This window comes from Chiloscyllium plagiosum, unplaced genomic scaffold, assembly GCF_037043375.1.
Source record: "Chiloscyllium plagiosum isolate Xiang-an unplaced genomic scaffold, Cpla_swu_hap1 HiC_scaffold_9, whole genome shotgun sequence".
Taxonomy (NCBI): Eukaryota; Metazoa; Chordata; class Chondrichthyes; order Orectolobiformes; family Hemiscylliidae; genus Chiloscyllium; species Chiloscyllium plagiosum.
The window spans coordinates 81,383,179-81,397,999 of record NW_028270147.1 but is presented as its reverse complement, the minus strand read 5'-3'; the positions used below and the strand labels follow the sequence as shown (position 1 = coordinate 81,397,999).

General features: G+C 39.8%; 1 protein-coding gene across 2 annotated transcripts in view; it reads right to left on the bottom strand.

The window, feature by feature from the left end:
* ddr2a (discoidin domain receptor tyrosine kinase 2a) overlaps window positions 1-13,831 on the bottom strand; it is a 158,841-nt gene extending 145,010 nt beyond the window's left edge. Inside the window, exon 1 of one of the 2 annotated variants that reach the window (XM_043699846.2) lies at window positions 13,678-13,831. The gene's annotated coding sequence lies outside the window, so the exon portion shown is untranslated. Of the gene's footprint in view, window positions 1-3,408; window positions 3,432-13,677 lie in introns of those variants that run through there. The other variant, XM_087990870.1, reaches the window with a different exon arrangement.
* Between the last annotated feature and the right edge of the window lie 990 nt (window positions 13,832-14,821).

Here is a 14,821-nt window from a genome sequence, read left to right as displayed (position 1 = left end):
TCAGAGGTCCATACTGAACATGCCCATTCAGATCATTAAAAAGGAAAGCAAAAGAGCTGGGTTCTTCCTTACAAGAAAAGGGTGGATGCGAGTATTTGTACTAAACTAAAGATTTACAATCAAATCCTTTTAAATCTCAATCTTTTGCTGCCTAATTCAACATATGTATATTTATCTGGTAAATATTGAGTAGCATCTGAAGCTAGAGGTGCTCTTATTTGAATAGTTGAAGATGGGTTCCCTGACCTTGCTCACTGGTATGTGATCATAGAATCCCTACAATGTGGAAACAGGCCATTTGGCCCAACAAGTCTACACTGACCCTCCATAGAGTAACCCACCCAGACCCATTCCCCTACCCTATTACTCTACATTTATCTCTGACTAATGCACCTAACCTACACATCCCTGAACACTGTGGGAAATTTAGCATGGCCAATTCACCTAACCTGCACATTTTTGGATGTGGGAGGAAACCGGGAGAATGTGCAGAGGAAATGTTTTCTCTTGTGGGGAAGAGTATGACTAGAAGCCATCAATATAAGATAGTCACCAAGACAGAATACAGAAATCAAATAATTTCCAGAGTGGAAAGTACATGGAATCTGCTTTGACAGACAATGGTTGAGGGGAACATTTTAGATACATATAATGGGGAAAATAAACAAGCAAGTGAGGATGAAAGAGAGAAAGTGAAGACTGCAGATGCTGGAGATCAGAGTCGAAAGGTGTGGCGCTGGATAAGGACAGCAAGTCAGGCAGCATCCGAGGAGCAGAGGAGTCGCGATTCAGGCATAATGCTTTCATCGGGTGGGGGAAGGGGGCTGAGTGATAAATAGGAGGATGGGGGGGTGGGGCTGGGGGGGAAGGCAATAGGTAGATATAGGTGGAGGGGGTGATGACGATAGGTCAGATAGGAGGCTGGAGTACTTAGGTAGGAAAAATGAATGTCTTGCAGCAATATGTCCAGGCATTTGGGTCTTGATTCCTGGAATTAATCAACTTGGTTATCTGGGTCCATTATCTCCTCTAGGCTTGTCAGGAGAGTCTCCTCAACCTCAGCAGCTATGTCCTGCTCGCCACCTCCTCCACCCAATAGTTCTATAGCAGCAACTGACGATCTTTGAGGTTACCCTATGCCATGCTATGGCACTGTCATGACATTCCCAACAAAGAATCATTTTAAGAACACCTTCCACTATCTACTATAGTCAAAACACATCTTCCTTTTACGAACAGTAGAATAGATTTAAGTAGTATAAGTGAACCACTCATGATTGTATTTTGAGGCATGCAGCCACACAACAGCACGCTGAGTGCACATTACAATCAATGTGCAACAAATACAACATTTTCATGCTGACTATGTCAGAAGCATTAAACACAGCTGAATTGCACATTGTATGCTCCATGTCCTTTTTGGGAGTTATCAAATTTCATATCCAAATAAACTTGCTTTCTAAAGGCACTTCGGATTCAGTTCATTGTGAAGATATTCAAATGTTCACAGCAGTATTCCATTTCAGAAATGTGGAGACTTTATGTTTACAAACAAGGTCCTTGCATCATGGCACATTGTTTATTTTAAATTAAAACATATGATTTCATATCAGCTCATCAAATATTTGCATAGCACATTAAAAGTGACATTTTAACTCCTGCTCCCTAAGGAGTTCATATGTTGCAGCAGCTGATTACACTTAAAAAAATCACAGGGGCAGTTACAATGTGGGCCATCGTGAGACAAGTTCAGTACAGTTCCAATGTGTATATTACAGTTATGTTACAGGCAATATGGAACAAATGGGGTAAAGACCGCCATGGACCAGATCATCATCAATGCTGGTGTATTCAAAATACGTTTTGGGTGGCACGGTGGCTCAGTGGTTAACACTGCTGCCTCACAGCACCAGGGACCCTGGTTTGATTCCAGCCTCAGGCAATTGTCTGTGTAAAGTTTGCATATTCTTCCCATGTCTGTGTGGGTTTCCTCCGGGTGCTCCGGTTTCCTCCCACAGTCCAAAGATGTGCAGGTCAGGTGAATTGGCGATGCTAAATTGCCCATAGAGCTAGGTGTATTAGTTAGAGGGAAATGGGTCTGGGTGGGTTACTGTTTGGAGGGTCACTCTTCGGAGGGTCATGTGGACTTGTTGGGCTGAAGGGCCTGTTTCTACACTGTAAGGAATCCAGTCAAAGAGCATTGACTCCTCACTAATATTTTATCTAAAATCTGAAGAGCTACCTTATATAGAAATGTAAATACAAACTTCACTGTAAGTTATCAACCCTTGCCACACCTTACTAGAATGTAGGTTCACACTCAATCTCCAGACAGCAAATTTTATAATTAGTGTCTTGTTAGGAATGATAGGCAAATACAGGGCACTTTTAATTCATTTGGCTGGTTGAAGCATAGTTTTGACATATGAAAGTGCGAGGGATAGTGAGAAAGACATAGGTAGAGAAAACTCAACTGCACCTTTATTGATGGTGAAAATTATTAGAAGCACAGTGCTCCATTTTTTCGAGTGGAAGAATGGAGGAAAGATGAAAGCAAGTCAAATAGAATAAAATAAGGAGGAGAAAAGGGACATATTAATATTATGGTATAAGCAAGCTTCAAAATGGTGTATGTAGTTACCCACTGCAGCAAGAGTACAATTTTGACAAGATATTCACAATAACAAAATTATGAGTAGTTCATCAGACACTAAACATAACTGTAGGAAAGTTTGTTTTTCAAGAGATCTGGACAGTTTACATGCTAAATAAAGTTTTCAAATAATTAGTTCAATAGGAAACATGCCAGCAATTGAGTGAAACAATTTTATTTTTCTCTTTTTCTGGCTTCTTCTCAAAACCACAGATTGGAAACTAAACAATACCATTTCATCAAATGAGCTGTTGGAAGATTGGAGCGCCACATTAATGAAGCTGAGATGAATTTTTATGTCTTTTATATTATGTTTTTACATTGCAATGACACAGGCAATACTTTGTGCATTAGTGATAATTGTGTGTCTTTAAATTGTCATTCAAATTGGCAGACATATCTTGTCAGAGTCTATGAGTTGCGAACATAATTGAGCCCATGAGGCATCCAAGAATGCAGAACAATAAAACAACATTTTGACAGGAGTTTGGGATTTTGACATCTTCAATCCTGTGTAAATTTAATGAATTGCATGCTTTAGTTTTGAATGAGCCAAGTTTTTGCAAATAAACAAATTCCTTAAATCCTGACTGTTCCACAACATTGCCTAACTAGAAATGAAGCTGTTGATTTTTAAAAGTTCATTAAAAGGATAGGGATATCAATGAGCTTCACAAGGGCAGGTTAGCCTGAATAGAACTTTAATGGGTGTTAACTGCTAGTGAAGCTTAATTAGCAAAAGTCATCTCACTTACCTGAGCTCTCTTTTAGAGGAAGTCTTTTGAAAGTGCATGATCAGTAAGTTTCATCTAGTCAAGAAAGAGAGAACGTTTCCAGAGTGAGATGTAGCTCTAGTGAATTTGGTACAGAGGGGAGCAGGTGCTTTTCTGGTTCATTGTTTGTAAGGTTTTTGAAAAAGACAGAATAAAGTGAAATCCAGAATCATGGGTCCAGCACAGAAGATGGAGTTTAGAAAGATGACAGGGAGACAAGAGGCATAGGAGGGAATCTGATAGAAAGTTACAGAATACCAAGAAGCCTGGATAGAATGGACATGGAGAAGATGCTTCTATAAGTAGGAGAGACGAGCCTCAGAATGAAGGGATGACTCTTTCAAACTGAGGTGCAGAGGAATTTCTTCTGCCAGAGGGTGGTTAACCTGTGGAATTCCTCTCTGTAGAGGATTTTGGAGGTCAAGTCATTTGAATGTACTTAAGATAGATTGTCAAGGGGATCATGGGTTTCAGAGAGAGGGCAGGAAAATGGAATTGATAAACCTATCTGCCATGACTGAATGGTGAAGCAGACTTGATAGGCCAAATGGCCTAATACTTCTCCAATGTCTTACTGCTGATGAGGCCAACAATGCCTATCCCAGATTGGCCTCAAGGTTGCTATAATAAGTCATTAACTAGAATTGGTTTACCAAGCCTGTTTAGAAGACATTTCAGAGACTAACACTTATTATGGATCTGGAAGGGTTTTGTTTTTGTACCTGTAACAAGTACACAGATTCTAAGTTTGTTGAGCGGCCACTTCATAGAGCTATCATGTACAAAGTGGAGCTGCAATGCAGCTGCATAGCTTGGAAGGTGTAGAGTCACACCTCTGTGATTTGTGAGGGCAACAAAGTTACATGCAAATCCAGGAGTAGGCTCTTGAGCTGTGATCTTGTTGAATGGTGAACTAGGCTCATTTGATTGTAACCACAAATCCACATTTCCACCTAATTATGAGGAAACATCTTCATTACTGCCCTGTCAAGATTTCTCAGGAGTTTATACCTTTTCAATCAAATTGCCAATTACACTGAACTCTGGCAGGTACAAGCCCAGCCTGTCTGATCTTCCCTCATCAGACAATCTGCCCATTCTAGTTAATAGGCTAGTAAACCTCCAAACTGCCTTCAACATATTTACATCCTTTCTTAAATATGGTGACCAATAGTTTACACAGTACTTTTGATGGGGTCTCACCAGTGTTCAGAAATATAATCTCCCTACTTTTGTAATCATTTCCCTTTGTGATAAATTGTGGGCAAAATCTTAGAGAGAATTGTAAGGGATAGGATTTATGAACATCTGGATAGGAATAATGTGATCAAGGATAGTCAGCATGGTTTTGTGAAGGGCAGGTCGTGCCTCACAAACCTTATTGAATTCTTTGAGAAGGTGACTAAGGAGGTGAACGAGGGGAAAGCAGTAGATGTGGTGTATATGGATTTTAGTAAGGCGTTTGATAAGGTTCCCCATGGTAGACTACTGCAAAAAATACGGAGGTATGGCATTGAGGGTGAGTTGGAGGTTTGGATTAGGAGTTGGCTGGCTGGAAGAAGACAGAGGGTAGTAGTTGATGGCAAAGGTTCATCTTGGAGTGCCGTCACTAGCGGTGTTCCGCAAGGATCTGTTTTGGGACCATTGCTGTTTGTCATTTTTATAAATGACCTGGAGGAGGGGTTAGAAGGTTGGGTGAGCAAGTTTGCGGATGATACGAACGTCGGAGGAGTTGTAGACAGTGAGGAAGGATGTGGCAGGTTACAGCGGGATATAGATAAGCTGCAGAACTGGGCAGAAAGGTGGCAAATGGAGTTCAATGTAGCTAAGTGTGAGGTGATTCACTTTGGTAAGAGTAATAAAAAGATGGGGTACTGGGCTAACGGTCGGATACTTGATAGTGTGGATGAGCAGAGGGATCTTGGTGTCCATGTACACAAATCTTTGAAAGTTGCCACCCAAGTAAATAGTGCGGTGAAGAAGGCATATGGCGTACTGGCTTTTATTGGTAGAGGAATTGAATTCCGGAGTACTGAGGTCATGTTGCAGTTGTATAAGACTCTGGTGCGGCCACATCTGGAGTATTGTGTGCAGTTTTGGTCGCCATACTATAGGAAGGATGTGGAGGCACTGGAACGGGTGCAGAGGAGGTTTACCAGGATGTTGCCTGGTATGGTAGAAAGATCGTATGAGGAAAGGCTGAGGCACTTGGGGTTGTTTTCATTGGAGAAAAGAAGGTTTAGGGGTGACTTGATAGAGGTGTATAAGATGATTAGGGGTTTAGATAGGGTGAGAAACTTTTTCCTCGTATGGAGTCAGCTATTACAAGGGGGCATAGCTTTAAATTAAGGGGCGGGTAGGTATAGGACAGATGTTAGGGGTAGGTTCTTTCCTCAGCGAGTCGTGAGTTCATGGAATGCCCTGCCAGTAGCAGTGGTGGACTCTCCCTCATTATGGGCATTTAAGCGGGCATTGGATAGGCATATGGAGGATAGTGGGCTAGTGTAGGTTAGGTGGGCTTGGATCAGCGCAACATCGAGGGCCGAAGGGCCTGTACTGCGCTGTATTCTTCTATGTTCTATGACATTCTATTAGTTTTCCATATCACTTGCTTTATCTGCATGCTAACCTTTTCTGGATTCATTCATAAGGTCACCCAGATCCCTCTGCATCTCAGTGGTATTTTGGCCTTCACTATTTTAGACAATATGCTTCCTTTTCATACTTGCTGCCAAAACAGATTATTTCACGTTTTCCCCTCAATACTCCATTTGTCTCATCTTTGCACATTCACTTTATTGATATCTCTTTACCTTGTCTTTTTTTAAATCTCCTATATCCTCTTCACAATGTCCCTAAATTACTGATTCAACCAGTTGGCTTTTTACAGCAACTCACTAGATTCTTGGTCACCATTACTGAGAGCAGATTTTTTTTTAGATCTCCAGATTAGATTGAATTTAAATTCCCAGTCTTCCAGGTTGGATTTGGACACAGATCTCTATCTCCTAACTCTCCAGATTACTAGTCAGGTAACACTACCATATCTTTTGCTCCTGCAATATACTAAGTACCTAATGGTTTGGTTTTATTTGCCAATTTCAGAATTTATAGTGAATCAGTGAATAGGAAGCAATTAACTGGAGAACCTTATTTTGTTGCTAAAGTGATGCTGTAAGTAAACAAATTGTTCACCATAAGCATAAGAGGTACAGTTAGTAAGTTTGCAGATGACACCAAAATTGGAGTGTAGTGGACAGCGAAGAGAGTTACCTCAGATTACAACAGGATCTGGACCTGATGGGCCAATGGACTGAGAAGTGGCAGATGGAGTTTAATTCAGATAAATGAGAGGTGCTGCATTTTGGGAAAGCAAATCTTAGCAGGACTTATACGTTTAATGGTAAGGTCCGAGGGAGTGTTGCTGAACAAAGAGACCTTGGAGTGCAGGTTCACAGGTCCTTGAAAGTGGAGTCGCAGGTGGATAGGATAGTGAAGGCGGTGTTTGCTTTCCTTTATTGGTCAGAATATTGAGTACAGGAGTTGGGAGGTCATGTTGCGGCTGTACAGGGCATTGGTTAGGCCACTGTTGGAATATTGCACACAATTCTGGTCTCCTTCCTATCGGAAAAATGTTGTGAAACTTGAAAGGGTTCAGAAAAGATTTACAAGGATGTTACCAGGATTGGAGGATCTGAGCTACAGTGAGAGGCTGAACAGGCTGGGGCTGTTTTCCCTGGAGCGGAGGCTGAGGGGTGACCTTATAGAGGTTTACAAAATTATGAGGGGCATGGATAGGATAAATAGACAAAGTCTTTTCCCTGGGGTTGGGGAGTCCAGAACTAGAGGGCATAGGTTTAGGGTGAGAGGGGAAAGGTATGAAAGAGACCCAAGGGGCAACTTTTTCACGCAGATGGTGGTACGTGTATGGATGAGCTGCCAGAGGATGTGGTGGAGGCTGGTATAATTGCAACATTTAAGAGGCATTTGGATGGGTATATGAATAGGAAGGGTTTGGAGGGATATGGGCTGGGTGCTGGCAGGTGGGACTAGATTGGGTTGGGATATCTGGTCGGCATGGACGAGTTGGACCGAAGGGTCTGTTTCCATGCTGTACATCTCTATGACTCTAACCTCTTAACAAAACAATTATCCATTGTTTGCTTAAATCTACAAATTACATAATAGTGTAGGCTCTTACCTTCTATTTCCTGGCTGAACGGCTGGATCACCTTTGTACATATATCAAGCTTTGACTTTTGCTATTTGCAGGATCTTGTTGTATGTGTTGGATTCTGTTTTTTTACTTGAATAGTAGCTGCAGCAGACCAAATGTTACCTTATTTACTATGAAGTATCTTGGAAGGATCTAATTTTAGTACGCTGCTCTATAAATGTAAGTTGTTTCTTTCTAACTGGGAATTGACCATTTTAAGTAAAAAATATTATGCTCGTAGGATGAATTAAATGGTTATCTGTTTTAATTCATAGCAATGAAATTATGTTGGCAGTCGTGGTTCAAATTGAATTGGGCTCATCAATGAAATGATGTCTTTTAACAAGCTTTAAAATGTTTCAGAATAATTTCAAAATATAACATGTTCAGAACTACAAATTAATTTTTACAGTTATTATGTTATTGAGAACTGTAGCTTTATACTGCCTAATGTGGTGTTCTAAAGACTGATCCCACATTCTGCTGAGTTTCCAATCTATGGGAGAGTGTGGGGAACATCTTGGAGGGGAGTGGGCATCTTTCCATACAAGGGAAAGAGGAAATAAAACTCTCAAGTTGCTATGCTCAGATCACTTCAGCCTGTTTCCAGTGAGCCAGAAAATAAGATTCCTACACTGGTAAAACAAAATTAACTTGATTGAATATTGCTGCTTCAAAACTAGTATTTATAAGGCACCTTTACAAAACTAAAATATCTCAATGTCTTTCACAGGAGAGTAATCAGGAAAAAATTGATGCTGACTTAAGCTAATTAGGTGTGAGATTTAAAAACCAATAACTATCATTTCCTCCACAATATCTCAAAGCGCTTCACAGCCAAAGCAGTATTTTAGAAGCAAGGTTACTGTTGTAATGATGGCAACATGGTTGCCAATTGTAAACAGCAAAGCCTCAAACAGTAATTAAATAACTGGCAAGATTGTTTTTTAGATGTTGTATGCAGGATAAATACTGGCTGGCTCTATGGGAGAGATCCCTTTTTCTTTGAATAGTGGTACCAAATCTTTTACTTCCACCAGACAAGGCAGATAGCTTAATGTGGAGAAAGTGCGGACTGCAGATGCTGGAGATCAGAGTCGACAGTCGGGTGCTGGAAAAGCTCAGCAGGTCAGGCAGCATTTGAGGAGCAGGAGAATCGGCGTTTCGGGCAAAAACCCTTAATCCGGAATGAGGCTTGTCAGCTGAGGGAGTGGAGAGATAAAATAGGAGGGGGGGGGGGTGACTGGGAGGGAGGTTGCTGAGAGTGTAATTAGGTAGATGAAGGTGAGGGTAATGGTGATAATTGGAGAAGAGGGTGGAGCAGATAGGTGAGAAGGAGGATGGGCAGGTAGGACAGGTCATGAGGGCCTAATTGTAAGGTTGGGCCTGGAATAGCTTAATGTCTCAACACAGCATCTCCAACAGCATAGCCAAAGATGGCAGTCTGACAACTTTCTAACTCAGTGACAAAAGTGTTGCCAACAAGCCAAGCTGGCAGTGCTGTCCAATTCATGTGATTGGCCTGAATGGAATATCAGACCATGCTTTCAACTTTGTCTTCTATTATGATATCAAGCACAGTTAATGCAAACTGATCAGATTATTTAATCACTTTTGGACCTACCAGCACTTCCTGTTCTAGTTGCTCAGTCTATATGGTTTAACAAGAAAAACATTGCCAGTTCTCAGAACAATCACTTCATATCTGGAACAGGAAATCCCAGTTGTTCCAGTACAGCAGTTGTGGTAATCTAATTGATTGCTGTGATTGATTGTTTTTAAATGCCATGGTCTAAAGCTAAGGTAAATTAAAAGCATCCTGTCCAAACAGTCATGAAAGTGACAGAAATTATAAACCTAATAGTGATAAAAAAATAGATTTCATGTGAAGATTAATCCATATAATTTGATTTGAAAGTTTGAAATTCTTTTTTCACAAATCACGATACTAATTCAAAATGAACACATCTGGAATGAATTTCCAAATGCAGTAAGAGCTAAATAACTATTTGAGCAATTGATGAACAAGAGGCAAGTTCAGGTTTAAATCTCCAAGTGAATAACATTCTCACATTTAAACTATAAAATTGTGAAAGGTAACTGTTCTGACAGTAGGCCTCTTCCAGGGAAACAATTAGTAACAGCTCAGGTAAAGTTTGGAAAGAGATTATTATAGGTTGCTATTTACAATGTGGACAAGTTGCATATTTTTCAGCCCAATGCAGCCTACTCTATGGACATTGTTCCCTTTAGTAGATTTTCATCAGCTTATCTTTCCTGAAGCTCCTGTTTGATTCCATCCAGCCTGGTTTTTGCTTTCATTGCAGCACTGCTAAGCTCAAAACATATTATTTTACTTTGAACTCAGTCTTGGCAGACTGTGTTTAACATCAAACCAATGAATGATAACAACATTCTCCATTTCAGAATTGCAAGTGATGAAGGGAGACATGCATAATGCATTCTGCTCCCTTGCCACTGACTCAGTATGAGGTACTTCTAACTGAAGTCACTGTGCATGAAGGCTGGGGGATCCCAGTTTTACATACCAACCAATACTAATTAAATAGTTAGGTGCTTGTTTTGACTGGCACTGACTTGATGGTCTGGAAGGCCATTTTTCTGTGCTGTAGACTTCTATGACATAATATTACTTTCCACTAATCCACAATTATCATTGCATCTGATCTCCTCAGCTACCTGAGTGGCAGAATACATTAAAATTGTCCTTTATCCTTCCTTGCCTCTGGGAATGACGAGGAATGACAGTAACTATTAGGTAAAGTACTATAGTTTATTGCCATATAAACATTTCAATGGCTCATTATGTCATCAATTAATTTCTCCTTTGGAAAACAAAATTGAAAGTGGAGTATATTTTTACTGCAATACTTATCAAGGGCACCTATGGCATTGGTAACATCCCTTCCTCTGGGTTAGGAGTTCCAGCTTCAAGTACTACTCCTCAAAGTGTAGTAATGTCTCTAAATGAGTTGATTAGAAAACATTTAAACCCAATATTCATAGCAGTGCATGACAAGAGAATGAATAGATTGCTATTTTGCGCTAAGGAGTAGGCAAGATGATACTCCTTGCTAAATAATAATAAAAAAAGCTGGAAAAATTGAACAGGTCAGGTAGCATTCACGGATAGAGAAACAGAATTAAACATTTCAACTCAATGACCATGATGAAAATGTTGGGAAGAATCTTCTGCAAGGTGATGAACTCAGAGATGAGAAGGACAATGAATTGGGCAGAGTGAGCACCTGAACAGGAAGGTTCAAGGCCACTTCCCATTTTACTGCCCACTGAGGTTCTTTAACTGAGATAAAATACTACGCATGCTGGAAATCTGAAACGTAAACAAACATTTCTTGAAATAGCTCTGCATGCCTGGTAGCATGTGTGGAGAGAAAGAATGTTTATGGTTAGATTGTCTTGAGGCACTGAGGTTTATTAAATCATGAAGGTCATGGATAGGATAAGTAGACAAGGTATTTTCCTTGGGGTGGGGGAGTCCAGAACTAGAGGGCATTTGATTCGGGTGAGGGGGGAAAGATATACAAGGGACCTAAGGGGCAACTTTTTCACACAGAGGGTGGTGTGTATATGGATGAGCTGTCAGAGGAAGTGGTGAAAGCTGGTACAATTACAGTATTTAAAAGGCATCTGGATGGGTGTATGCATAGGAAGGGTTTGGAGGGATATGGGCCGGGTTCTGGCAAGTGGGACTAGATTAGGTTAGGATATCTGGTCAGCATGGACGAGTTGGACTGAAGGGTCTGTTTATCTCTCTGACGAGCTGGTGACAGACTTGTGCTGCTTCTACCAGAAAAGGCCTGCTTAACTACAAACTAAACAGGCAGTGGCTAGGCCCTAGGAAGGAAAATTATAACTCTGATTTCCCTGTATCAATTGTTCTGTTTTTAGAATCTTATGATATAGACTATTGGGGCCAGGGATTTTATTGGCTTTTAATGCTTTAAGCTTTTCTAATTCCACTGAAATTAATTAACTCACTACCTTAAGTTCTTCACTCATTTGTCCCTGATTTTTCTAGCATTTAACATGTCTTTGCTTGTGAAGACAATTTTTAAAAAATATTTCTGCCATCTCCCCATTCTCCATGATAACTTATCCTCTCTCTACCTGAAGGGATCACAGATTACTTTAGCTACTCTCCTCCTTGAGTCTTTACTAAATCTTGTTTAATATGCTTCATATTCCTGGCTACTTTACAGTGACTTTTTCACTTGCTTTGATCACTTTTTCCTTTCATACACCAATTTAGTTCACTGTACTTATGCATCATGACCGCAGATAATAAAAAAAGATAAAACTGTAATCAAAACTGATAAGTCTTTAACCTAAGAAGGTAGTTGTTCTGTCTTCCACAGACACTTCCTGATTGGTTGTGTATTTCCAGAATTGTTTTAATTGGAGTAAACAGAAGCAGCTGAGGAAATGTTTGATTATTACAAAGTTGAAAGGATTCAGAAAAGAATGGAAAAAGCTATATTCCTTAGCAGAGTTCTCAATGGCTGGAAGGGTAGATCTAAAAAGTGACTGGTAAAAAGATCAGAGTAAATGAAGAAAATTATTTTCTTCAAAAGATGATTGGAGTCTTATTAATTGGCTGAAAGGATAGTGGAAGCAAAAACCTTCCACTCATTTAAAAGGTGTCTGGGTATATGTCCCAAGTACTATTATCTCTATGGATCTGGTCCAAATGCTCAAAACTTGGATTAGGCTGGGGTGTTCATTTTTCAGTAGGTGCACACAATGGGGCTGAATGGCCTCCTGGGAAATAAATGTTTTCTGAATATCTGAAGACGAGAAATATGGGAAGAGGACGGAGGTGTGGCAGTGCTTAAATTGTCCCTTATGAAAGCAAACATAGACATTATGGGTTGAATGGCCTTTTGTTGTGAGGTAAAGATTCTATGATTAGTAATGCAGATACTTTGGATTTGGATAGAGGGTAAATCATTTGACTTCCATATTTGTTGAAAAATTAAGGCATTAATCTGACATTAATATAGCACTAATCCCAGCCTGAATCTGTGGGGTCATTACCCAGAAAAATAAGTCATATGCTTGAGGTGTTTTCCAGACCCTCACTAGCCAACTGCAACCATTGTGGGGATTTATGCTTTGGAACAATTCTGGACTTGCAAGCACAGGTTTTCAGTCCAAAGTTACAAAGACACTCAGCAACAATGTGCTGGGAAATTAAAATAAATCTTGTAAAACTAGTTCTACATAAGCAGAAACACTATTAGGGAGAGTCTATGTATCCTTATTAAACAGCTGTATAAATAAGTCATAAGGAAAATACAGCCAATTCATGTAAACACAATAATACAATTAAAGAAAAAGTAGACACAGATTAGGAAAAGTTATGAATATACAAGAATAGGGCTCTTGGCCCTTCAAGCCTGCTCCACCATTCAATAAGATCAGGGCTGATTTGATTTTAATCGCAACTCTACATTCCTGCATACCCTCGATAAACTTTCATCCCCTTGGTAATCCGAGAATCTATATATCTCTGCCTTTCTTAAAAAAAAGATTCTGCATCCACTTTTTTCTTAAGGCAGAGTATTCTAAATGCAAACAATGCTCTGAGAGGGTTGCACATACAATGTCCATAATCTGGTGGTGGACAATAATTCTAAAGCTTCATGATGCTTGAATGTTAAGAATCGGTGAAACCTGCATCTGGACACACATCAAGCACTGGAGCTCTGGTGCTCTCGATGATCATCTGGTTATGCCTGCCATGCAGACAGCAAAAAAAAAGTTGTAGTTTGACCACAAAACTTTTATTTTGTTTTCCACAGTTTTCAGTACTAACGTATCCTTGAAAGGAGAGCTACAAAAGATGTGTTTGCTCTTCGTCTTTTGTTGGGTTTTAATTAGCCATGATTTATCTTCATTCTGTTAAAATGTAGTAAGATATTCCCGGTTTAGACAAAAAGATTAGACATCCAGTACAGAGCTGTCACAAAGGATTTAAAAAGAGAGCTTACCTTTCAGACAAAGACCGTTCTCCTCAACATGGGTGTCCAGAATATCTTGTTAATTGTCTGTCTGAATGTACTAACTGACCTGTCTTTGGTCTGAAGTTTCTTAGAATTCCGTACTTTCTCTGTCACATGAACTAAGCTGATGTAAGATGTGCAGAAAAAAGCTAACATTCTGGACATTCTTGGGAGCCTGCCAGAGATCCCAGAATTCCCCAGTAACACAGGCTGTTTCAATTAGAAGTGCTGATTATAACCAATCACAGCAATTTAAACCCATTTTTCTTGGCCTGAGGGATTCTAGCCATTACTGATAACATGCAGTGTATGAAAAAGCACTGTCAGTTCACACATGCAGGAGGCCTTCTTTCTATTAAACGGCTATAACTTCCCAAATCAAATTTTGAATAAAACAATGACAGCAAATGGGAAAGGAATTGAAACTATGATCTCAGCATTGTGCTTCCAAGTTTCAATTGTATGGATTTTGGTATTAATGCAAAATAAAATTGACCTTCTCCCACTCCGAGAATACATCTGCTGAAAGCAAATACAATGTGGTCTAAATTAACAAACCGTACTTCAACTCTCATGTGATCTTGTATTTTGGAAACAAAACTCTGTTTGTTGAACTGAAGTGCATATTTTCCCTAATCTGTTGTGTAGATAGTTGTAATATTGAAGGATCATGAATTATTTCACTTTTAATGCTATCCTTAAAACTGAACAATTTTACATTGAAGTTTCTGGGAGAACAGATTGTAACAGAAACCATAGATGTTCTTTTAACTCCAGCAAATCGAGGAAACTGAGCAAATGGATGGATGAGGGGGCAGTTAAATTTATTCAGGAAGTTCACCTACAATCTAACATGGTGCCATTGTCTTTTGTTTTAATCTGAATAGAGGGAAGGCCATCCGTCTGAAACCGCAGGCTTTTTAATTTGATGTTCGGGTCAGGAACTGAAGACTCCATCAATTCTAGATGCTGTTGTGAGTTGTGGACTGAGTTAATTGTTGTGGCTTTCATAACTGGTGAGCTAGAAGACCATAAGATGTGGGTCTTAGGTGTGCAGGTTAGGTGAATTGGCCATACTAAATTGCCTATAGTGTTCAGGGATGAGTAGGTTAGGTGCATTAATCGGGAGTAA